The sequence below is a fragment of the Lissotriton vulgaris genome, chromosome 10 (assembly GCF_964263255.1).
Source record: "Lissotriton vulgaris chromosome 10, aLisVul1.2, whole genome shotgun sequence".
Taxonomy (NCBI): Eukaryota; Metazoa; Chordata; class Amphibia; order Caudata; family Salamandridae; genus Lissotriton; species Lissotriton vulgaris.
Genome location: NC_141698.1, coordinates 1,108,913,572 through 1,108,938,903, shown reverse-complemented (window position 1 = coordinate 1,108,938,903; position 25,332 = coordinate 1,108,913,572).

The window sequence follows — 25,332 nt, the reverse complement described above, 5'->3', positions numbered from 1 at the left end:
CCATTTTGAGTGCTGAGACAGGCAGGCCCTGGCCATGTGCTGGTTGGCAAGGGGCCATTTTGATTGCAGGCAGTGTTCTCAGGCCTGCACCCATTTTGCCTAGCTTTCATCCATTATGCTCAGGGGTAGTGAGTGGTGCATGGGCCTAGTCTTTCTGTGGGGTGTCTTGAATTTAAACATCATTGAGGGCATGGATGGCATGGGATTGTGCTGATTTTTGTGTGTTTTTCGATTTTTTTGGCTGCTGTTGGGGCCTTTTGCCCAGGGGTAGTGAGAGGTGCATGGACTGAGTCTTTCTGTGGGGTCTCTTTAATGTAAACATCATGGAGGGCATGGATGGCATTGGATTGTGGTGATTTTTGGTGTGTTTTTCGATTTTTTGGGGTGTTGATGGGGACTGGCCACGTGGGTGGGGGCCATTTTGAGTGCTGGTACAGGCAGGCCCTGGCCATGTGCTGGGGGCAAGGGGCCATTTTGAAGGCAGGCAGTGTTCTCAGGCTGCACCCATTTTGCCTAGTTTTCATCCTTTATGCCCAGGGGTAGTGAGTGGTGCATGGGCCTAGTCTTTCTGTGGGGTGTCTTGAATTTAAACATCATTGAGGGCATGGATGGCATGGGATTGTGCTCTTTTTTGTGTGTTTTTCGATTGATTTGGCTGTTGTTGGGGCCTTTTGCCCAGGGGTACTCAGTGGTGGATGGACTGAGTCTTTCTGTGGGGTTTCTTTAATGTAAACATCATGGAGGGCATGGATGACATGGGATTGTGCTGATTTTTGTGTGTTTTTCGATTTTTGGGGGTGTTGATGATGGGGGCTGGCCATGTGGGTGGGGCCATTTTGAGTGCTGGTACAGGCAGGCCCTGGCCATGTGCTGGTTGGCAAGGGGCCATTTTGATTGCAGGCAGTGTTCTCAGGCCTGCACCCATTTTGCCTAGCTTTCATCCATTATGCTCAGGGGTAGTGAGTGGTGCATGGGCCTAGTCTTTCTGTGGGGTGTCTTGAATTTAAACATCATTGAGGGCATGGATGGCATGGGATTTTGCTGATTTTTGTGTGTTTTTCGATTTTTTTGGCTGCTGTTGGGGCCTTTTGCCCAGGGGTAGTGAGAGGTGCATGGACTGAGTCTTTCTGTGGGGTCTCTTTAATGTAAACATCATGGAGGGCATGGATGGCATTGGATTGTGGAGATTTTTTGTGTGTTTTTCGATTTTTTGGGGTGTTGATGGGGACTGGGAATGTGGGTGGGGGCCATTTTGAGTGCTGGTACAGGCAGGGTCTGGCCATGTGCTGGGGGGCAAGGGACCGTTTTGAATGCAGGCAGTGTTCTCAGGCCTGCACCCATTTTGCCTAGCTTTCATCCATTATGCCCAGGGGTAGTGAGTGGTGCATGGGCCTAGTCTTTCTGTGGGGTGTCTTGAATTTAAACATCATTGAGGGCATGGATGGCATGGGATTGTGCAGATTTTTGTGTGTTTTTACGATTTTTTGGGCTGCTGTTGGGGCCTTTTGCCCAGGGGTAGTGAGTGGTGCATGAGACTAGTCTTTCTGTGGGGTGTCTTGAATTTAAACATCATTGAGGGCATGGACGGCATGGGATTGTGCTTTTTTTGTGTGTTTTTCGATTTTTTTGGCTGCTGTTGGGACCTTTTGCCCAGGGGTAGTGAGTGGTGCATGGACTGAGTCTTTCTGTGGGGTCTCTTTAATGTAAACATCATGGAGGGCATGGATGGCATTGGATTGTGGTGATTTTTGTGTGCTTTTCGATTTTTTGGGGTGTTGATGGGGACTGGCCACGTGGGTGGGGGCCATTTTGAGTGCTGGTACAGGCAGGCCCTGGCCATGTGCTGGGGGGCAAGGGACCATTTTGAATGCAGGCAGTGTTCTCAGGCCTGCACCCATTTTGCCTAGCTTTCATCCATTATGCCCAGGGGTAGTGAGTGGTGCATGGGCCTAGTCTTTCTGTGGGGTGTCTTGAATTTAAACATCATTGAGGGCATGGATGGCATGGGATTGTGCTGATTTTTGTGTGTTTTTACGATTTCTTTTGCTGCTGTTGGGGCCTTTTGCCCAGGGGTAGTGAGTGGTGCATGAGCCCAGTCTTTCTGTGGGGTGTTTTGAATTTAAACATCATTGAGGGCATGGACGGCATGGGATTGTGCTTTTTTTGTGTGTTTTTCGATTTTTTTGGCTGCTGTTGGGGCCTTTTGCCCAGGGGTAGTGAGTGGTGCATGGACTGAGTCTTTCTGTGGGGTCTCTTTAATGTAAACATCATGGAGGGCATGGATGGCATTGGATTGTGGTGATTTTTGTGTGTTTTTCGATTTTTTGGGGTGTTGATGGGGACTGGCCACGTGGGTGGGGGCCATTTTGAGTGCTGGTACAGGCAGGCCCTGGCCATGTGCTGGGGGGAAAGGGGCCATTTTGAAGGCAGGCAGTGTTCTCAGGCTGCACCCATTTTGCCTAGTTTTCATCCTTTATGCCCAGGGGTAGTGAGTGGTGCATGGGCCTAGTCTTTCTGTGGGGTGTCTTGAATTTAAACATCATTGAGGGCATGGATGGCATGGGATTGTGCTCTTTTGTGTGTGTTTTTCGATTGATTTGGCTGTTGTTGGGGCCTTTTGCCCAGGGGTACTCAGTGGTGGATGGACTGAGTCTTTCTGTGGGGTCTCTTTAATGTAAACATCATGGAGGGCATGGATGGCATGGGATTGTGCAGATTTTTGTGTGTTTTTCGATTTTTGGGGGTGTTGATGATGGGGGCTGGCCATGTGGGTGGGGCCATTTTGAGTGCTGGTACAGGCAGGCCCTGGCCATGTGCTGGGGGGCAAGGGGCAATTTTGAATGCAGGCAGTGTTCTCAGGCCTGCACTCATTTTGCCTAGCTTTCATCCATTATGCCCAGGGGTAGTGAGTGGTGCATGGGCCTAGTCTTTCTGTGGGGTGTCTTGAATTTAAACATCATTGAGGGCATGGATGGCATGGGATTATGCTGATTTTCGTGTGCTTTTCAATTTTTTTTGCTGCTGTTGGGGCCTTTTGCCCAGGGGTAGTGAGTGGTGCATGGACTGAGTCTTTCTGTGGGGTCTCTTTAATGTAAACATCATGGAGGGCATGGATGGCATTGGATTGTGGTGATTTGTTGTGTGTTGTTCGATTTTTTGGGGTGTTGAAGGGGACTGGCCATGTGGGTGGGGGCCATTTTGAGTGCTGGTACAGGCAGGGTCTGGCCATGTACTGGGGGGCAAGGGACCATTTTGAATGCAGGCAGTGTTCTCAGGCCTGCACCCATTTTGCCTAGCTTTCATCCATTATGCCCAGGGGTAGTGAGTGGTGCATGGGCCTAGTCTTTCTGTGGGGTGTCTTGAATTTAAACATCATTGAGGGCATGGATGGCATGGGATTGTGCTGATTTTTGTGTGTTTTTCGATTTTTTTGGCTGCTGTTGGGGCCTTTTGCCCAGGGGTAGTGAGTGGTGCATGAGCCTAGTCTTTCTGTGGGGTGTCTTGAATTTAAACATCATTGAGGGCATGGATGGCATGGGATTGTGCTGATTTTTGTTTGTTTTATACGATTTTTGGGGGTGTTGTTGGGGACTGGCCATGTGGGTGGGGGCCATTTTGAGTGCATGTACAGGCAGGGCCTGGCCATGTGCTGGGGGGCAAGGGGCCATTTTGAAGGCAGGCAGTGTTCTCAGGCCTTCACCCATTTTGCCTAGCTTTCATCCATTATGCCCAGGGGTAGTGAGTGGTGCATGGGCCTAGTCTTTCTGTGGGGTGTATTGAATTTAAACATCATTGAGGGCATGGATGGCATGGAATTGTGCTGTTTTTTTGTCTGTTTTCGATTTGTTTGGCTGCTGTTGGGGCCTTTTGCCCAGGGGTAGTGAGTGGTGCATGGACTGAGTCTTTCTGTGGGGTATCTTTAATGTAAACATCATGGAGGGCAAGGATGGCATTGGATTGTGGTGATTTTTGTGTGTTTTTCGATTTTTTGGGGTGTTGATGGGGACTGGCCATGTGGGTGGGGGCCATTTTGAGTGCTGGTACAGGCAGGGTCTGGCCATGTGCTGGGGGGCAAGGGGCCATTTTGAATGCAGGCAGTGTTCTCAGGCCTGCACCCATTTTGCCTAGCTTTCATCCATTATGCCCAAGGGTAGTGAGTGGTGCATGGGCCTAGTCTTTCTGTGGGGTGTCTTGAATTTAAACATCATTGAGGGCATGGATGGCATGGGATTGTGCTGATTTTTGTTTGTTTTTACGATTTATGGGGGTGTTGTTGGGGACTGGCCATGTGGGTGGGGGCCATTTTGAGTGCTGGTACAGGCAGGGCCTGGCCATGTGCTGGGGGGCAAGGGGCCATTTTGAAGGCAGGCAGTGTTCTCAGGCCTTCACCCATTTTGCCTAGCTTTCATCCATTATGCCCAGGGGTAGTGAGTGGTGCATGGGCCTAGTCTTTCTGTGGGGTGTATTGAATTTAAACATCATTGAGGGCATGGATGGCATGGGATTGTGCTGATTTTCGTGTGCTTTTCAATTTTTTTTGCTGCTGTTGGGGCCTTTTGCCCAGGGGTAGTGAGTGGTGCATGGACTGAGTCTTTCTTTGGGGTCTCTTTAATGTAAACATCATGGAGGGCTTGGATGGCATTGGATTGTGGTGATTTTTTGTGTGTTTTTCGATTTTTTGGGGTGTTGATGGGGATTGGCCATGTGGGTGGGGGCCATTTTGAGTGCTGGTACAGGCAGGGTCTGGCCATGTGCTGGGGGGCAAGGGCCCATTTTGAATGCAGGCAGTGTTCTCAGGCCTGCACCCATTTTGCCTAGCTTTTATCCATTATGCCCAAGGGTAGTGAGTGGTGCATGGGCCTAGTCTTTCTGTGGGGTGTCTTGAATTTAAACATCATTGAGGGCATGGATGGCATTGGATTGCGCTGATTTTTGTGTGTTTTTCGATTTTTGGGGGTGTTGTTGGGGACTGGCCATGTGGGTGGAGGCCATTTTGAGTGCTGGTACAGGCAGGCCCTGGCCATGTGCTGGGGGGCAAGGGGCCATTTTGAAGGCAGGCAGTGTTCTCAGGCCTGCACCCATTTTGCCTAGCTTTCATCAATTATGCCCAGGGGTAGTGAGTGGTGCATGGGCCTAGTCTTTCTGTGGGGTGTCTTGAATTTAAACATCATTGAGGGCATGGACGGCATGGGATTGTGCTTTTTTTGTGTGTTTTTCGATTTTTTTGGCTGCTGTTGGGGCCTTTTGCCCAGGGGTAGTGAGTGGTGCATGGACTGAGTCTTTCTGTGGGGTCTCTTTAATGTAAACATCATGGAGGGCATGGATGGCATTGGATTGTGGTGATTTTTGGTGTGTTTTTCGATTTTTTGGGGTGTTGATGGGGACTGGCCACGTGGGTGGGGGCCATTTTGAGTGCTGGTACAGGCAGGCCCTGGCCATGTGCTGGGGGCAAGGGGCCATTTTGAAGGCAGGCAGTGTTCTCAGGCTGCACCCATTTTGCCTAGTTTTCATCCTTTATGCCCAGGGGTAGTGAGTGGTGCATGGGCCTAGTCTTTCTGTGGGGTGTCTTGAATTTAAACATCATTGATGGGATGGATGGCATGGGATTGTGCTCTTTTTTGTGTGTTTTTCGATTGATTTGGCTGTTGTTGGGGCCTTTTGCCCAGGGGTACTCAGTGGTGGATGGACTGAGTCTTTCTGTGGGGTCTCTTTAATGTAAACATCATGGAGGGCATGGATGACATGGGATTGTGCTGATTTTTGTGTGTTTTTCGATTTTTGGGGGTGTTGATGATGGGGGCTGGCCATGTGGGTGGGGCCATTTTGAGTGCTGGTACAGGCAGGCCCTGGCCATGTGCTGGTTGGCAAGGGGCCATTTTGATTGCAGGCAGTGTTCTCAGGCCTGCACCCATTTTGCCTAGCTTTCATCCATTATGCTCAGGGGTAGTGAGTGGTGCATGGGCCTAGTCTTTCTGTGGGGTGTCTTGAATTTAAACATCATTGAGGGCATGGATGGCATGGGATTTTGCTGATTTTTGTGTGTTTTTCGATTTTTTTGGCTGCTGTTGGGGCCTTTTGCCCAGGGGTAGTGAGAGGTGCATGGACTGAGTCTTTCTGTGGGGTCTCTTTAATGTAAACATCATGGAGGGCATGGATGGCATTGGATTGTGGAGATTTTTTGTGTGTTTTTCGATTTTTTGGGGTGTTGATGGGGACTGGGAATGTGGGTGGGGGCCATTTTGAGTGCTGGTACAGGCAGGGTCTGGCCATGTGCTGGGGGGCAAGGGACCGTTTTGAATGCAGGCAGTGTTCTCAGGCCTGCACCCATTTTGCCTAGCTTTCATCCATTATGCCCAGGGGTAGTGAGTGGTGCATGGGCCTAGTCTTTCTGTGGGGTGTCTTGAATTTAAACATCATTGAGGGCATGGATGGCATGGGATTGTGCAGATTTATGTGTGTTTTTACGATTTTTTGGGCTGCTGTTGGGGCCTTTTGCCCAGGGGTAGTGAGTGGTGCATGAGACCAGTCTTTCTGTGGGGTGTCTTGAATTTAAACATCATTGAGGGCATGGACGGCATGGGATTGTGCTTTTTTTGTGTGTTTTTCGATTTTTTTGGCTGCTGTTGGGACCTTTTGCCCAGGGGTAGTGAGTGGTGCATGGACTGAGTCTTTCTGTGGGGTCTCTTTAATGTAAACATCATGGAGGGCATGGATGGCATTGGATTGTGGTGATTTTTGTGTGCTTTTCGATTTTTTGGGGTGTTGATGGGGACTGGCCACGTGGGTGGGGGCCATTTTGAGTGCTGGTACAGGCAGGCCCTGGCAATGTGCTGGGGGGCAAGGGACCATTTTGAATGCAGGCAGTGTTCTCAGGCCTGCACCCATTTTGCCTAGCTTTCATCCATTATGCCCAGGGGTAGTGAGTGGTGCATGGGCCTAGTCTTTCTGTGGGGTGTCTTGAATTTAAACATCATTGAGGGCATGGATGGCATGGGATTGTGCTGATTTTTGTGTGTTTTTACGATTTTTTTTGCTGCTGTTGGGGCCTTTTGCCCAGGGGTAGTGAGTGGTGCATGAGCCCAGTCTTTCTGTGGGGTGTTTTGAATTTAAACATCATTGAGGGCATGGACGGCATGGGATTGTGCTTTTTTTGTGTGTTTTTCGATTTTTTTGGCTGCTGTTGGGGCCTTTTGCCCAGGGGTAGTGAGTGGTGCATGGACTGAGTCTTTCTGTGGGGTCTCTTTAATGTAAACATCATGGAGGGCATGGATGGCATTGGATTGTGGTGATTTTTGTGTGTTTTTCGATTTTTTGGGGTGTTGATGGGGACTGGCCACGTGGGTGGGGGCCATTTTGAGTGCTGGTACAGGCAGGCCCTGGCCATGTGCTGGGGGGAAAGGGGCCATTTTGAAGGCAGGCAGTGTTCTCAGGCTGCACCCATTTTGCCTAGTTTTCATCCTTTATGCCCAGGGGTAGTGAGTGGTGCATGGGCCTAGTCTTTCTGTGGGGTGTCTTGAATTTAAACATCATTGAGGGCATGGATGGCATGGAATTGTGCTCTTTTGTGTGTGTTTTTCGATTGATTTGGCTGTTGTTGGGGCCTTTTGCCCAGGGGTACTCAGTGGTGGATGGACTGAGTCTTTCTGTGGGGTCTCTTTAATGTAAACATCATGGAGGGCATGGATGGCATGGGATTGTGCAGATTTTTGTGTGTTTTTCGATTTTTGGGGGTGTTGATGATGGGGACTGGCCATGTGGGTGGGGCCATTTTGAGTGCTGGTACAGGCAGGCCCTGGCCATGTGCTGGGGGGCAAGGGGCAATTTTGAATGCAGGCAGTGTTCTCAGGCCTGCACTCATTTTGCCTAGCTTTCATCCATTATGCCCAGGGGTAGTGAGTGGTGCATAGGCCTAGTCTTTCTGTGGGGTGTCTTGAATTTAAACATCATTGAGGGCATGGATGGCATGGGATTATGCTGATTTTCGTGTGCTTTTCAATTTTTTTTGCTGCTGTTGGGGCCTTTTGCCCAGGGGTAGTGAGTGGTGCATGGACTGAGTATTTCTTTGGGGTCTCTTTAATGTAAACATCATGGAGGGCTTGGATGGCATTGGATTGTGGTGATATTTTGTGTGTTTTTCGATTTTTTGGGGTGTTGATGGGGACTGGCCATGTGGGTGGGGGCCATTTTGAGTGCTGGTACAGGCAGGGTCTGGCAATGTGCTGGGGGGCAAGGGGCCATTTTGAATGCAGGCAGTGTTCTCAGGCCTGCACCCATTTTGCCTAGCTTTTATCCATTATGCCCAAGGGTAGTGAGTGGTGCATGGGCCTAGTCTTTCTGTGGGGTGTCTTGAATTTAAACATCATTGAGGGCATGGATGGCATTGGATTGTGCTGATTTTTTGTGCGTTTTTCGATTTTTGGGGGTGTTGTTGGGGACTGGCCATGTGGGTGGAGGCCATTTTGAGTGCTGGTACAGGCAGACCCTGGCCATGTGCTAGGGGGCAAGGGGCCATTTTGAAGGCAGGCAGTGTTCTCAGGCCTGCACCCATTTTGCCTAGCTTTCATCAATTATGCCCAAGGGTAGTGAGTGGTGCATGGGCCTAGTCTTTCTGTGGGGTGTCTTGAATTTAAACATCATTGAGGGCATGGACGGCATGGGATTGTGCTTTTTTTGTGTGTTTTTCGATTTTTTTGGCTGCTGTTGGGGCCTTTTGCCCAGGGGTAGTGAGTGGTGCATGGACTGAGTCTTTCTGTGGGGTCTCTTTAATGTAAACATCATGGAGGGCATGGATGGCATTGGATTGTGGTGATTTCTGGTGTGTTTTTCGATTTTTTGGGGTGTTGATGGGGACTGGCCACGTGGGTGGGGGCCATTTTGAGTGCTGGTACAGGCAGGCCCTGGCCATGTGCTGGGGGCAAGGGGCCATTTTGAAGGGAGGCAGTGTTCTCAGGCCTGCACCCATTTTGCCTAGTTTTCATCCTTTATGCCCAGGGGTAGTGAGTGGTGCATAGGCCTAGTCTTTCTGTGGGGTGTCTTGAATTTAAAAATCATTGAGGGCATGGATGGCATGGGATTGTGCTCTTTTTTGTGTGTTTTTCGATTGATTTGGCTGTTGTTGGGGCCTTTTGCCCAGGGGTACTCAGTGGTGGATGGACTGAGTCTTTCTGTGGGGTCTCTTTAATGTAAACATCATGGAGGGTATGGATGACATGGGATTGTGCAGATTTTTGTGTGTTTTTCGATTTTTGGGGGTGTTGATGATGGGGGCTGGCCATGTGGGTGGGGCCATTTTGAGTGCTGAGACAGGCAGGCCCTGGCCATGTGCTGGTTGGCAAGGGGCCATTTTGATTGCAGGCAGTGTTCTCAGGCCTGCACCCATTTTGCCTAGCTTTCATCCATTATGCTCAGGGGTAGTGAGTGGTGCATGGGCCTAGTCTTTCTGTGGGGTGTCTTGAATTTAAACATCATTGAGGGCATGGATGGCATGGGATTGTGCTGATTTTTGTGTGTTTTTCGATTTTTTTGGCTGCTGTTGGGGCCTTTTGCCCAGGGGTAGTGAGAGGTGCATGGACTGAGTCTTTCTGTGGGGTCTCTTTAATGTAAACATCATGGAGGGCATGGATGGCATTGGATTGTGGTGATTTTTGGTGTGTTTTTCGATTTTTTGGGGTGTTGATGGGGACTGGCCACGTGGGTGGGGGCCATTTTGAGTGCTGGTACAGGCAGGCCCTGGCCATGTGCTGGGGGCAAGGGGCCATTTTGAAGGCAGGCAGTGTTCTCAGGCTGCACCCATTTTGCCTAGTTTTCATCCTTTATGCCCAGGGGTAGTGAGTGGTGCATGGGCCTAGTCTTTCTGTGGGGTGTCTTGAATTTAAACATCATTGAGGGCATGGATGGCATGGGATTGTGCTCTTTTTTGTGTGTTTTTCGATTGATTTGGCTGTTGTTGGGGCCTTTTGCCCAGGGGTACTCAGTGGTGGATGGACTGAGTCTTTCTGTGGGGTTTCTTTAATGTAAACATCATGGAGGGCATGGATGACATGGGATTGTGCTGATTTTTGTGTGTTTTTCGATTTTTGGGGGTGTTGATGATGGGGGCTGGCCATGTGGGTGGGGCCATTTTGAGTGCTGGTACAGGCAGGCCCTGGCCATGTGCTGGTTGGCAAGGGGCCATTTTGATTGCAGGCAGTGTTCTCAGGCCTGCACCCATTTTGCCTAGCTTTCATCCATTATGCTCAGGGGTAGTGAGTGGTGCATGGGCCTAGTCTTTCTGTGGGGTGTCTTGAATTTAAACATCATTGAGGGCATGGATGGCATGGGATTTTGCTGATTTTTGTGTGTTTTTCGATTTTTTTGGCTGCTGTTGGGGCCTTTTGCCCAGGGGTAGTGAGAGGTGCATGGACTGAGTCTTTCTGTGGGGTCTCTTTAATGTAAACATCATGGAGGGCATGGATGGCATTGGATTGTGGAGATTTTTTGTGTGTTTTTCGATTTTTTGGGGTGTTGATGGGGACTGGGAATGTGGGTGGGGGCCATTTTGAGTGCTGGTACAGGCAGGGTCTGGCCATGTGCTGGGGGGCAAGGGACCGTTTTGAATGCAGGCAGTGTTCTCAGGCCTGCACCCATTTTGCCTAGCTTTCATCCATTATGCCCAGGGGTAGTGAGTGGTGCATGGGCCTAGTCTTTCTGTGGGGTGTCTTGAATTTAAACATCATTGAGGGCATGGATGGCATGGGATTGTGCAGATTTTTGTGTGTTTTTACGATTTTTTGGGCTGCTGTTGGGGCCTTTTGCCCAGGGGTAGTGAGTGGTGCATGAGACTAGTCTTTCTGTGGGGTGTCTTGAATTTAAACATCATTGAGGGCATGGACGGCATGGGATTGTGCTTTTTTTGTGTGTTTTTCGATTTTTTTGGCTGCTGTTGGGACCTTTTGCCCAGGGGTAGTGAGTGGTGCATGGACTGAGTCTTTCTGTGGGGTCTCTTTAATGTAAACATCATGGAGGGCATGGATGGCATTGGATTGTGGTGATTTTTGTGTGCTTTTCGATTTTTTGGGGTGTTGATGGGGACTGGCCACGTGGGTGGGGGCCATTTTGAGTGCTGGTACAGGCAGGCCCTGGCCATGTGCTGGGGGGCAAGGGACCATTTTGAATGCAGGCAGTGTTCTCAGGCCTGCACCCATTTTGCCTAGCTTTCATCCATTATGCCCAGGGGTAGTGAGTGGTGCATGGGCCTAGTCTTTCTGTGGGGTGTCTTGAATTTAAACATCATTGAGGGCATGGATGGCATGGGATTGTGCTGATTTTTGTGTGTTTTTACGATTTCTTTTGCTGCTGTTGGGGCCTTTTGCCCAGGGGTAGTGAGTGGTGCATGAGCCCAGTCTTTCTGTGGGGTGTTTTGAATTTAAACATCATTGAGGGCATGGACGGCATGGGATTGTGCTTTTTTTGTGTGTTTTTCGATTTTTTTGGCTGCTGTTGGGGCCTTTTGCCCAGGGGTAGTGAGTGGTGCATGGACTGAGTCTTTCTGTGGGGTCTCTTTAATGTAAACATCATGGAGGGCATGGATGGCATTGGATTGTGGTGATTTTTGTGTGTTTTTCGATTTTTTGGGGTGTTGATGGGGACTGGCCACGTGGGTGGGGGCCATTTTGAGTGCTGGTACAGGCAGGCCCTGGCCATGTGCTGGGGGGAAAGGGGCCATTTTGAAGGCAGGCAGTGTTCTCAGGCTGCACCCATTTTGCCTAGTTTTCATCCTTTATGCCCAGGGGTAGTGAGTGGTGCATGGGCCTAGTCTTTCTGTGGGGTGTCTTGAATTTAAACATCATTGAGGGCATGGATGGCATGGGATTGTGCTCTTTTGTGTGTGTTTTTCGATTGATTTGGCTGTTGTTGGGGCCTTTTGCCCAGGGGTACTCAGTGGTGGATGGACTGAGTCTTTCTGTGGGGTCTCTTTAATGTAAACATCATGGAGGGCATGGATGGCATGGGATTGTGCAGATTTTTGTGTGTTTTTCGATTTTTGGGGGTGTTGATGATGGGGGCTGGCCATGTGGGTGGGGCCATTTTGAGTGCTGGTACAGGCAGGCCCTGGCCATGTGCTGGGGGGCAAGGGGCAATTTTGAATGCAGGCAGTGTTCTCAGGCCTGCACTCATTTTGCCTAGCTTTCATCCATTATGCCCAGGGGTAGTGAGTGGTGCATGGGCCTAGTCTTTCTGTGGGGTGTCTTGAATTTAAACATCATTGAGGGCATGGATGGCATGGGATTATGCTGATTTTCGTGTGCTTTTCAATTTTTTTTGCTGCTGTTGGGGCCTTTTGCCCAGGGGTAGTGAGTGGTGCATGGACTGAGTCTTTCTGTGGGGTCTCTTTAATGTAAACATCATGGAGGGCATGGATGGCATTGGATTGTGGTGATTTGTTGTGTGTTGTTCGATTTTTTGGGGTGTTGAAGGGGACTGGCCATGTGGGTGGGGGCCATTTTGAGTGCTGGTACAGGCAGGGTCTGGCCATGTACTGGGGGGCAAGGGACCATTTTGAATGCAGGCAGTGTTCTCAGGCCTGCACCCATTTTGCCTAGCTTTCATCCATTATGCCCAGGGGTAGTGAGTGGTGCATGGGCCTAGTCTTTCTGTGGGGTGTCTTGAATTTAAACATCATTGAGGGCATGGATGGCATGGGATTGTGCTGATTTTTGTGTGTTTTTCGATTTTTTTGGCTGCTGTTGGGGCCTTTTGCCCAGGGGTAGTGAGTGGTGCATGAGCCTAGTCTTTCTGTGGGGTGTCTTGAATTTAAACATCATTGAGGGCATGGATGGCATGGGATTGTGCTGATTTTTGTTTGTTTTATACGATTTTTGGGGGTGTTGTTGGGGACTGGCCATGTGGGTGGGGGCCATTTTGAGTGCATGTACAGGCAGGGCCTGGCCATGTGCTGGGGGGCAAGGGGCCATTTTGAAGGCAGGCAGTGTTCTCAGGCCTTCACCCATTTTGCCTAGCTTTCATCCATTATGCCCAGGGGTAGTGAGTGGTGCATGGGCCTAGTCTTTCTGTGGGGTGTATTGAATTTAAACATCATTGAGGGCATGGATGGCATGGAATTGTGCTGTTTTTTTGTCTGTTTTCGATTTGTTTGGCTGCTGTTGGGGCCTTTTGCCCAGGGGTAGTGAGTGGTGCATGGACTGAGTCTTTCTGTGGGGTATCTTTAATGTAAACATCATGGAGGGCAAGGATGGCATTGGATTGTGGTGATTTTTGTGTGTTTTTCGATTTTTTGGGGTGTTGATGGGGACTGGCCATGTGGGTGGGGGCCATTTTGAGTGCTGGTACAGGCAGGGTCTGGCCATGTGCTGGGGGGCAAGGGGCCATTTTGAATGCAGGCAGTGTTCTCAGGCCTGCACCCATTTTGCCTAGCTTTCATCCATTATGCCCAAGGGTAGTGAGTGGTGCATGGGCCTAGTCTTTCTGTGGGGTGTCTTGAATTTAAACATCATTGAGGGCATGGATGGCATGGGATTGTGCTGATTTTTGTTTGTTTTTACGATTTATGGGGGTGTTGTTGGGGACTGGCCATGTGGGTGGGGGCCATTTTGAGTGCTGGTACAGGCAGGGCCTGGCCATGTGCTGGGGGGCAAGGGGCCATTTTGAAGGCAGGCAGTGTTCTCAGGCCTTCACCCATTTTGCCTAGCTTTCATCCATTATGCCCAGGGGTAGTGAGTGGTGCATGGGCCTAGTCTTTCTGTGGGGTGTATTGAATTTAAACATCATTGAGGGCATGGATGGCATGGAATTGTGCTGTTTTTTTGTCTGTTTTCGATTTGTTTGGCTGCTGTTGGGGCCTTTTGCCCAGGGGTAGTGAGTGGTGCATGGACTGAGTCTTTCTGTGGGGTATCTTTAATGTAAACATCATGGAGGGCAAGGATGGCATTGGATTGTGGTGATTTTTGTGTGTTTTTCGATTTTTTGGGGTGTTGATGGGGACTGGCCATGTGGGTGGGGGCCATTTTGAGTGCTGGTACAGGCAGGGTCTGGCCATGTGCTGGGGGGCAAGGGGCCATTTTGAATGCAGGCAGTGTTCTCAGGCCTGCACCCATTTTGCCTAGCTTTCATCCATTATGCCCAAGGGTAGTGAGTGGTGCATGGGCCTAGTCTTTCTGTGGGGTGTCTTGAATTTAAACATCATTGAGGGCATGGATGGCATGGGATTGTGCTGATTTGTGTGTGTTTTTTGACTTTTTGGGGTGTATAACTGATGTTCCTCTGTCTTCCATTGCTTTTAGGTGCACAAGAGAACCACCAGTGCCAGGAAGAAGTCCTGCAGCGGTGTGTGCAGCATAACGTCATACGACGTCACGTGTGGCCACAGACAAGACAACTCTGCAACTCGTGCAACTGCGGCCTGCTGTTCTGACATCTGAAGAAGATGGCCCCAAAAAAAGTTCCCTGTAGCTCCTCTAGCAAGAAAGTTGCCAGTAAGGAGCAGAAGAAGCAAGTGGTGCCACTTACCAAGGAGACTGGTGTGCCGCCCGCCACATTTTTGGGGAAAAAAAAGTATGCCTGCAGCAGCAGCGGGATCTGCTGGGGACCAAGCTGGGAGCAGCACCCCCGCTCCATTGGGCTCAGTGCCACCACTACCATGCCAAGTTAAGTCCAAGCCCTTGAGTGCTTTAAAGGCAGCCAGTATAGTTGTTCAATCACCATCGACCAGTGATGTTGGCTCATCGCAAGAAAGTAGCAGCATCCCTCAATCAACACAGGTTGTTGTAACTCATCTGACGAGTGTTCAACAACCACAGCCGCAACAACAACCACATGTGAAAGTACAAGCCCAAGTACATGTGGAAGGAGAGGCAGCGCAAGGAGATGCACAAGCAGAGGTGCATGGAGCGGCACAAGTGCCCACAATAGTTGTTCCTCCCGAAGTAGGAGCACATCAGGAAATCGACATTCAAGCCGAGGTATCATTTGAGAAAGCCACTCCTCCTGATCATTCATTATCTTCCAGATCTCTAGCAAGGAGAAGATCAAGGATGGTGTCTACATCTTCTTCAAGCCCCCTTCCTTCTGATGATATGGATCCAAATTGGGAACCACTACTGCCGTCTGAGAGTGAGGCACACCATGATCTGACAAAGGTAGCTAAGTGTAAAAGTAAGGTCCCCGAAACTCTCGTACTTATGGAGTGTGATGATGACGCTGAACAAAAAGTGGTGTATACTACTGCTGATGAAGACTCTCACGACGACGACGCAGTCATCATAAACGTCACTGCAGCCCCAGCGGGCATGCAGCAAACAGACATTTTGACCCTAGCCCGAAAAGCTGCTGAGGATGATGTTGTCGACGAGGCAATGGGACCACCATCATTGCAGTTAAGTAGTACACCACCACCTACCGCTTCCATATTTTCTCGCCAGAAGGGACCTCCATCCACCTCGACCTCCATTTCCTCACTTAGTGGTGCTGCAAGTGCACAACATAGTAAAGTTCGGCAACACACATCCTCCACTTCATCTGGCATTAGCATGACCAGTATCGCCTCCTCCGCCCCCCACAGACATTTGAAGTCCGCAGTTTGGGACTTCTTTAGTGTTAGCACAACAAGGGAAAACATAGCCATTTGTAGCATTTGTAAGCTTGGAGTTAGTCATGGTAAGCTTGGTACCAACTATGGTACCGGAGGCCAGAGAGGTAATCTTGAGAGACAACACACTGTCAAATGGCATGCGCACCTAAAGGAGATCAAGGAAGCCCGAATTGCAAGTCAAGAAACTGTATCCATTGATGTTTCATCTGATGATGACAAGGAGGAAGAAGCGTCAAACATTTCTTCACTTACACCGAGTACCCCTGTCAGCAGCACACCCCCTGCAAGATATATGAGCCACACTAAGAGTGTGGGAGAGAGTGAGACACCAATGTGAAAAAGTTCATCATCACCGAGCGTAACTAGGTCGAAGAAGTCATCATCATCATCATCATCCTGTAAAATGGTCCAGCCCACCATTAGAAGCATGTTGTTTTCAGATATGCCATTTGAACGCAACCACCCAATGACGCGTCTGTATAACACTAAGCTGGCTAAAATGCTAGCTCTGTACCTTCTCCCTTTTTCTTTTGTGGAAGGGGTTGGTTTTCTTGAATTAGTGGCAACGCTCTGCCCTAAATGGAAGGTTCCTAGCCGGTTCTATTTTGCCAGAGTTGCGGTTCCAGCACTACATGAAGATGTGCTGGAGGTGATTGGGGCAGCTTTGCAGAAGAGTGCTGTTCACACTATACATCTGACAACAGACATGTGGACCAGTTGCACAGCCACTGATTACATGTGCATCACTGCACACTGGGTCTCTTTTTCAGGGGTTACAGCAAAGCTAAGGGCAGGTGTTGACCCGGAAAACGTTTTTAAAGCTGCTCGGAAACATGCAACACTAGCCATGTTTGGCATGGAGAGAAGTCATACAGGAGAAAACATTTTGCAGGAGTTTAACACAAAGGTCTTTCAATGGCTGTACCCAATAAAACGCAAGATTGGTTATGTTTCCACGGATAATGGCACCAATGTAGTTAAGGCCATGGATATGGATAACTATTTCAGAGTGCCGTGTTTGGCGCACTGTATAAACCTGGTTGATAAAAAAGACTTGAGTGAAGAAAGTCCAGTGTGCGAGTTACAGACCACCTGCCTAAGAATGTGCCTACATTTCAACCATTCTTTTAAGGCCCGGAAGCATCTGAGGCGCCTGCTACATGAACGTAAACTGCCAGTGAAAGCACTCATCCAGGAGGTGGCAACAAGTTGGAACTCAACCTTCTACATGCTTGAGCGTCTGTTTGAGCAGTGTGCGGTAGTCGATCAGTATTTCTTTACACAGGGTGCAGCTATGAAGGACCTGAGGATACATGCGGAGCAATGGAAGCTAGTTCAAGGCCTGACAAACATGCTTCATCCTTTTAGGTCTTCACGCGTGCAGTCAGCAGGGAGGACTGTAATTTGGGAAAAGCTATCCCATTGTTGCGCATGCTAGAGCACCAACTGAAGGTGGTGTCTTTCTACGTTTGAAAAAGATGAAAAAAAGCAAGAAGCTTTTGATTTGGCGGAGAAATTATTACAGCGCCTACTTTGCGATGAACGTCTTCAAAAGATCCACACAGAACAGCATCACATTTGTGCTACTATCCTGGATCCATGGTACAAAAAGGCACTGGCAGGCAGAGTATTCTTTCCTTTTGATGACGCAGAAATTACAAAGTACAAACATTGGCTAGCTGTGTCAGCCACTCGGTTTGAAAGAGAACGGCAGGAAATTGAAGGAAAAGGCAGTACATCAGCATCAGCAGGCCATCCAGAGTCAAAAGAATCCACATCTGCACCTGTGGCTGTGGCAGAAGTGAGCGATTTTCCCTGTCAGCCGTTAAAGACACCAGCAACCGGATCCTCTGCACCAGACACAACAGTAACATTGTGTGAAGAAGAGGATTGGCTAACTCAGCTTGTGTTTGCTTCTCAAAAGGTCCCAGCAAAAAGTAAGCAAAGTGGAGGAACCGTGGAGAACCTTGAGTCGATGGTGCAGGACTATCTGAATGACTCAACAGAGGTCTATGTTCATGATGACCCATTGGCGTATTGGCATGGGAAAAAAGAATTTTGGCCAGATATCACCAACCTGGCTATAAATTACTTGTCTTGCCCACTCGCAAGCGTGTCTTCTGAACGTGTTTTCAGTGCTGCTGGTGGCATTGTAACTTGCAAAAGGACCCGCCTCTCGCCCAAAAATGTGGAGAGGTTAACAATGATCAAGATGAATCAGCACCTCATACCACCAGATTACAAACTACGAGAATAGACGCAGGAAGAAGACGAGGAGGACACCAACTTAGATGAGGAAAGTTCTTCTCTGTTAGGTTACCTACTCCCGCCTGAATTCGCAGAGTATGAGGACGAACTCTTCTTCCCTGACACTGAGCCTGAAAATGAGCCAATGAATCAATAACTTTCTTTTTCGTCCTTATTCACTTTTATTCCTGTGTGTCTGTCTTTCTTTGTTTTGCAAAATCTATATAAAAAAAACCTTTAATCACCTAATAAAAAAACAAGCCCATCAGCATAACTGTCTTCACTTATTTGCTTATTGATTTGAAGGTGCCGCAGTCTGCATTCCTCAGGTTCACAAGTTCACAAGAACATGCTCCTCTATCCTCCTCCTCCAGACCCCTATTTCCCTCAAAGCAGATGGCTGGATTACGCCCAATGAAGAAAGACTCTGCACTTGTGGGGGTGTTCTACTTCTTTGCGGGTGAGTTGACGGGTCTGGGGCCATTGCTGGGAAGGTCTAATACCGGATAAAAGTGGTTTGGAGAAAATTGGAGCAGAAAAAGATTTTGCGCTTTTGATCACTTGCCTGTCTTTGGGGTGATGTTTGGCGGGCTTTTAGGTTGTTGTGGGTGGGTTTTGGGGTCTGGGAGCACTGCTGACACGGTCTAATGAGGATTGCATTTGTTTTTCAGGAAATCCATGGTGGAAAAGGGAGTTAGGGCTTAGCTGCACAGCGCGTTTGGACAGAATTCCAGGTAGTAGGCCCATTTTTGCTTTTTGCAAGTTGGGGTTGTTCTGTTTTTTGCAGGTGGCTGCAGGAGTCTGGGGCCATTGTTGGGAATGTCTAATACTGGATCAAAGTGGTTTGGACAAAATCGGTGGTGAAAATCTTTTCGCGTTTTTGCTGACTTGCTTGTCTTTGATATGCTGTTTGGGGGGCTTCCTGGTGTTTGTGGGTGGGTTTTCGGGCCTTGGAGCAACGCTGGGTATGGATACTTTTGATTGCAAGTGGTTTGAAGAAAATCCATGGTGGCAAAGGGGAGTTAGGGCCTAGCTGCAGAGCGCGCGTGGAGTGATGTTGGAAATTTGCCTGAAAATTACTAAGTCCCCATTTTTGTAGTTTTGCTTTTTGGCTGTTTGGGGGTCTTCTACTTGTTTCTGCCTGGGTTGACGGCTCTGGGGCCATTGCTGGGAAGGTCTAATACCGGATAAAAGTGTTTTGGAGAAAATCAGAGTTGAAAAAGTTTTTGCCTTTTTGCTCACTATCATGTTTTTGGGGGCCTGTTTGGGGGGGGTTCCTGGTGTTTGGGGGTGGGTTTTGGGGTCTGAGAGCACTGCTGGCACAGTCTAATGTTGATTGCATTTGTTTTCCAGGACATCCAAGGTGGAAAAGTGAAGTTATGACCTAGCTGCACAGCGCGTTTGGACAGAATTGAAAGAAGGCCGAAAAATATTGTAAGTATGAGATTTTCCATTTTTGCTTTTTGCCTGTTTGGGGGTGTTGTGCTTTTTTGCGGGTGGGTTGGCGGGTCTTGGGGCATTGCTGGGAAGGTCTAATACCGGATAAAAGTGGTTTGGAGAAAATCAGAGTTGAAAAAGTTTTTGCCTTTTTGCTCACTATCATGTTTTCGGGGGCTTGTTTGGGGGGTTCCTGGTGTTTGGGGGTGTGTTTTGGGATCTGGGAGCACTGCTGGGTATGGATACTTTTGATTGCAAGTGGTTTGAAGAAAATCCATGGTGGCAAAGGGGAGTTAGGGCCTAGCTGCAGAGTGCCCGCGGAGTGATTTTGGAAATTTGCCTGAAAATTTCAGTCCCCATTTTTGTAGTTTTGCTTTTTGGCTGTTTGGGGGTCTTCTACTTGTTTCTGCCTGGGTTGGCGGCTCTGGGGCCATTGCTGGGAAGGTCTAATACCGGATAAAAGTGGTTTGGAGAAAATCCATGAGGAAAAAGTTTTCGCATTTTCTGACATTTCGCTCACTTTAGCGTTTTCGGGGGCCTGTTTGGGGGGCTTCCTGGTGTTTGTGGGTGGGTTTTGGGGTCTTGGAGTAACGCTGGGTATGGATAATTTTGATTGCAAGTGGTTTGAAGAAAATCCATGGTGGCAAAGGGGAGTTAGGGCCTAGCTGCAGAGCGCGCGTGGAGTGATGTTGGAAATTTGCCTGAAAATACTAAGTCCCCATTTTTGTAGTTTTGCTTTTTGGCTGTTTGGGGGTCTTCTACTTGTTTCCGCCTGGGTTGACGGCTCTGGGGCCATTGCTGGGAAGGTCTAATACCGGATAAAAGTGTTTTGGAGAAAATCAGAGTTGAAAAAGTTTTTGCCTTTTTTCTCACTATCATGTTTTCGGGGGCCTGTTTGGGGGGGGGTCCTGGTGTTTGGGGGTGGGTTTTGGGGTCTGGGAGCACTGCTGGCACTGTCTAATGTGGATTGCATTTGTTTTTCAGGAAATCCATGGTGGAAAAGGGGAGTTAGGGCCTAGCTGCACATCGCGTTTGGACATAATTGAAAGAAGGCCGAAAATATTCTAAGTATGAGATTTTCCATTTTTGCTTTTTGCCTGTATGGGGGTGTTCTGCTTTTTTTGTGTGGGTTGGCAGGTCTTGGGGCATTGCTGGGAAGGTCTAATACCGGATAAAAGTGGTTTGGAGAAAATCCATGCTGAAAAGTGTTTTGGTACATTAACTTAGGGCTCGTTAGGGTTAGCACTAGCAGCAGGATTGCATGTGTTTTGAGGTGTTCTAGATTTTTGCAATTGAGTTCTGGGGTCTTAGAGCACTCGTGGGAATGTGTAATTTTGGTTGCAAGTGGTTTGAAGAAAATCCATGGTGGGAAAGGGGGGATTCGGCCTAGTTAAAGAAAGCGTTTGCCACTATTCTTAACTTAGGGCTCGTTAGGGTTAGCAGTATTGTATTGCATGTGTTTGGGCAGGGGGTAGGCGTGGGCGGAAAATCCGTTCCGCTCGCGGATTTTGCGGATTTTCGGGAAATCCGCAATCCGCGAGATTTGCGAATTTCCCGCAAAATCCGCAAATCCGCGAGCAGCGGATTTTGCTCGCACTGCTCGCACTGTTCGCGTGAGTTCGCGCCCCGCGAATAAGTGCCAAATTGCAGAAATACGATCTTAGCAAAACTGAAAGTAACTACTTACCAGGTTCAAAAGTTCAGGCTCATCATTAGTAGCCATTTCCTGGAGTGCTTCCTGAGGGGCCCCTCCAGAGTTCAGTTGCCAGTTGAAACTATTATGTGACCCTGCTCTGAACCTCAGAATAGTTACACATATGCCACAAAGGTCCTGAATTACAGCTAAGGGAGACAAGCAGGAGCCAGGCTGGAAGTTAAAATCCATTAATCAGCCCCTAATTCATTATTGTCAGTTGGGGCAGGGCAGGTGTTGTAACTAATTTTGCAACAATGAAAGCACTTAGCAAGTGCAAAAGATCACTAATCAGGGCGCACTAAGGAAGCAGGTGCCAGCTAAAAAAATATTCTGTGACACATGAATCAGCCCCAAATTAATTCAGGTCACTTGAGGCAGGGAAGGTGTGCTTTGCTTTGCCGAAAATAATGTACACTGGACAACCAGAGGGTGTGGTGATGAAACAGAGGGTGGCATGGGTGGGCCAGAGGGTGGCATGAGTAGTCAGAGAGTGGCAGTGGTGACAGAGAGTGGCAGTGATGAAGAAGAGTGTCCCAAACAGGCTGGACACGTAGAAACAACAAGTTCGCGAAACTTGCGACCCGACAGGTGAGTTCGCAATTTGCGAAAGTGTACAAAACCCTCGCGAACTGGCAGAAACACGGGCGAACACAAAAAAAAAAAAATCCGCAAATTCGCGGGAATTCGCGGATTTTGCGGATTGCGAATCCGCAAATCCGCAAAATTCGCGAACGCGAGATCCGCAAAATTCGCTCATGCCTGGCAGGGGGCTGTTTGTGGGGGGGTTTGCGAGTCTTGGTGCGATGCTGTGTATGGATACTTTTGCTTGCTTGCAAGTGGTTTGAATACAATCCACAGTGGGTAAGGGGGGTTTTGGGCCTACTTTACTTTCAAAGTACGTCTTGTCACCATTTTCTACTAGGCCTCGTTTTTTGAGATCTGATTGGGGGTCTTCTACATTTTTGCGACTCGGTTTAGTAAGGGTCTGGGAGCACTGCTGGGAAGATCTAATTTTGTTCTAAAACACAGTTTACAGTACACCTAGCTTGAGGGGAAAGATCCGGAAAAATTATTTCGCCCATACTTATTTATCCTTCAAAAGGAGACTCAGATAGAGTACGCACTTTCAAAAATATTGTAATGTCTATTAGGAAACTCAAAGTGTGACTTTTTGCACTACACAGCGTACATACCTTATATTTATTTGTCAGTGGGGTTCTAATATCACTTCCTGTTTTTCCATCAATAATTACAGGCCGGGTCTCAGCCTGTACAATGGGAAAAGGATGAAGTCAGGCTTCACATTAGCGAGCCGCAATTTAGCATCCGCCAGGCAGGCAGTGGACAGGGTGTCTTCTGGTCACCAACATTGATGGACGGAGCGTCAGATGGAATGGAGGAGTCACGCTAATAAGAGGAATGGTTAGATGCATCTTACAATTTCCCAAATTCAACAGGACAACTACAACAACATACAGATACAGTATCCGTTCTTTTCTAATTATCTTTTAAGTAATGTTATTGCTGTGTACTTCTATGAGTGTGACTCTGCATTTCTTTGATCTCTGCTTCTAAATTCATCCCTACAGCCATTGTATAGGTTTTACTTCTGCTATTTTTCAAACCTAATTTAATGTACAAAGTGTTTCTCTGAGTGCAGAGATAGGCAAGTGAAAACGCATAATTATTACTGCAGCCCTGTACTGTCACATTCTTTCATTCACGGTTGTCAAAAGTACTACTTACTTTTCAGTAACCATGCATGCAGTAGTGCATGCACTTCCTTTATGTCACTTAAAAGATGTATTGTTAGCTTTGTACCCAAAGATTTGTTTATCTTCAATTATTGTTTGTCCATGCTGTGCTTTTTTTTCTTCTCTCAACAAAACTTTCCCAAAAACCCCCATTCCCATCCATTTTCCAAACCCTAACCCTCTTCCCCCGGGCTGTGTGGTTTTGATTGATGTTTGACTAAATGACAGCAATAATTCCACACACTTGCTGGGGAGGATAAGGTAATAGCAACAGGCTGGTGAAGGAATCCGAGGATATATTCTATTCTTACTCAGCTTGACACTGAGTCACTATTGGCAAATGAAAACAGATTTTCATGTGCGCCATCAACTTGATTGGTCATCAAGAACGTCCTCCTCCTAGACGTGGCAAATTATTGCGCTGCTGTGTCCTTCACCTTCAGTACTATTTCTTGTAGTAGTAGCCAATGTCAAAGAAATTTAACGCAAGTACTAGTTATACTTTCAATACTTTACCATTTGTTGGACAAAATTGTGGCACTGTTCTAGTGTACTGTCACCTGCTATATTCCCTATTGTACCGTTCTAATGCTACGGTAAGGACAAACAAGGTTACATTTTCTTTTTTTTCAGATGCTGCAACTGACACTGTGTAACACCACAAGTACCACCGCAATGATGACATTTCATCCGCCCAGGATTGCCAACCTTAATCGCCATTTCGCGTGCAGCCAGCCCGGTGCCTAGCCCTATTTCCAACACAAATTACAGGTAAGATAAGCGTTTGGGGGGAGGTAGTATAATGGAGTATTAGGAGAGACGAGAGACTGACGGTCCTAGGACTATTAAATTCACTTACTCTGTGAGAGGCCCTTACTTTTGAAAACATTTGGGCCATTAGTACTTACACAACTTGAATCAAGATGCCACTTAAGTTTGAGGACTGTTAAACCCCCACCCACCAGCCTCAAAAGCAGTAAAAAACATGTATGCGAAGATAACGTTTAAAGTATATTTATATATCCTTAACATAAATATTCTCCCGCAAGACCCAACCCACCCCCCTCCCGAACCCCAACGAATGTCCCTGAAAACTAAGTCTAAAAAAGTAGAAAACCCAACTCCCAATTCCCACCCCCCAGAAGTCTTTAAAAAAGGGACAAGGGAGAGTCTCCTCCTACTGCTGGCTGCTGTTGACTTTTCGGGCCGGGTCGGCATGCTCCTTGCGGAGGGTCTCGAGCAGGGTTTTGGTGCTGAGGAGCTCCTGCTCGAGTTAGGAAACCCTCAGGGAAAGGTGGTGCATCCTTTTTTTGTAACTGCCGTGGGGGGCAGCTGATTTCGTTGCTGCTTGGCGGTGGCGGGTGGCTGCGGTACCCCGGCTCCGTGCCGCTGAAGACCTGCTGCGCTGACTGGCTGACCCAGGGAGCGCAGAGGAGGATGCAGGTGTCGCCGTGGATGTTGTTGGCGTACTCTGCGTGTCCTCCTTCTCCTGGGCCACCAGCCGCCGATATTCGGCGACAGTGGCCTCCAGCCTCCGTTGCCGGACCCTTTTAACAAGCTCCTTCAGTGTTGGTTAGGAAGGAGCATCTATATGAAGAAAGAAAGACATAGTCTGTAACCAATGCTCTTTAAGATTAACACAAAATTATTCAGCAAAAAGTTGTGTCACAGTAGAACTAGCAACTTGCAAGCGCAGTACATAACTATTGTGGCCAGTATCTATCTAACCTCCCACTTCTTCATCCTTGCTCTAACATTAGTGGGAGTTTAAGGAATCAATTCTACGAGCACTATGGGCTCACTCCATTAGAGTCGACTATGACATTACACCAGTCTTATTCTTCTTCTTCCCTCTTGTTTAGCAAAATTGGTGCGTTAACTTCTGCAAGCCGGCATAATGCCAGCGCTGTCAACTTGCACCCGAGAAAAACAGACGCCCGCCATGATGAGTGAGACAGTCTTGCGTTACTGTACCAGTCCAGTACATGCAGGTAGTGATGCTCTTACTTTTCTATTACAGGTGGCACTGAGAATACTCTGTTACAAGGGCTACTGCTTAATTAATTTAACTTTCACCCTATAGTGCCAATGAATACTAGAAAAGGAAAATGAAGAAGACAAATCGTCTGATTATCTATCACTGCACATGGTATGTATTTGCTTACATATGGGATGACTTTAGGTGCTTTGCTTTTTATAATGTGAACAGTGATACATCCACACATGAATGACCGAGTTCTACTTAACTTATTAACAGAGGTAGTGAGTGGCCATCGTAATAGCCGGATATATATACCGTGCTTGCAATACAAGCTACTGCTACTATTCATGGTAGTATTCGGACAAAATTACAACTTCTTTTCCTTGCCTTTCCTACACTGGGACGGACGTGCGGGTGCGGTGTTACATGCTCTTCAAAGTAACACTTAGTTCATCCAGTGACCGTCTACTCTCTCTAGATACACATATGCTATCTAAGAGTCAGATAGTACCATGATCCTGGCATCCATCCATTCAAACTATATGTCAATGATTCTTCTTCATGTCTCTCATCTGGACAAACCTTACGTTTTCTCACTGGGAGCACACTATGCAGTCTGAAATCTCAATAA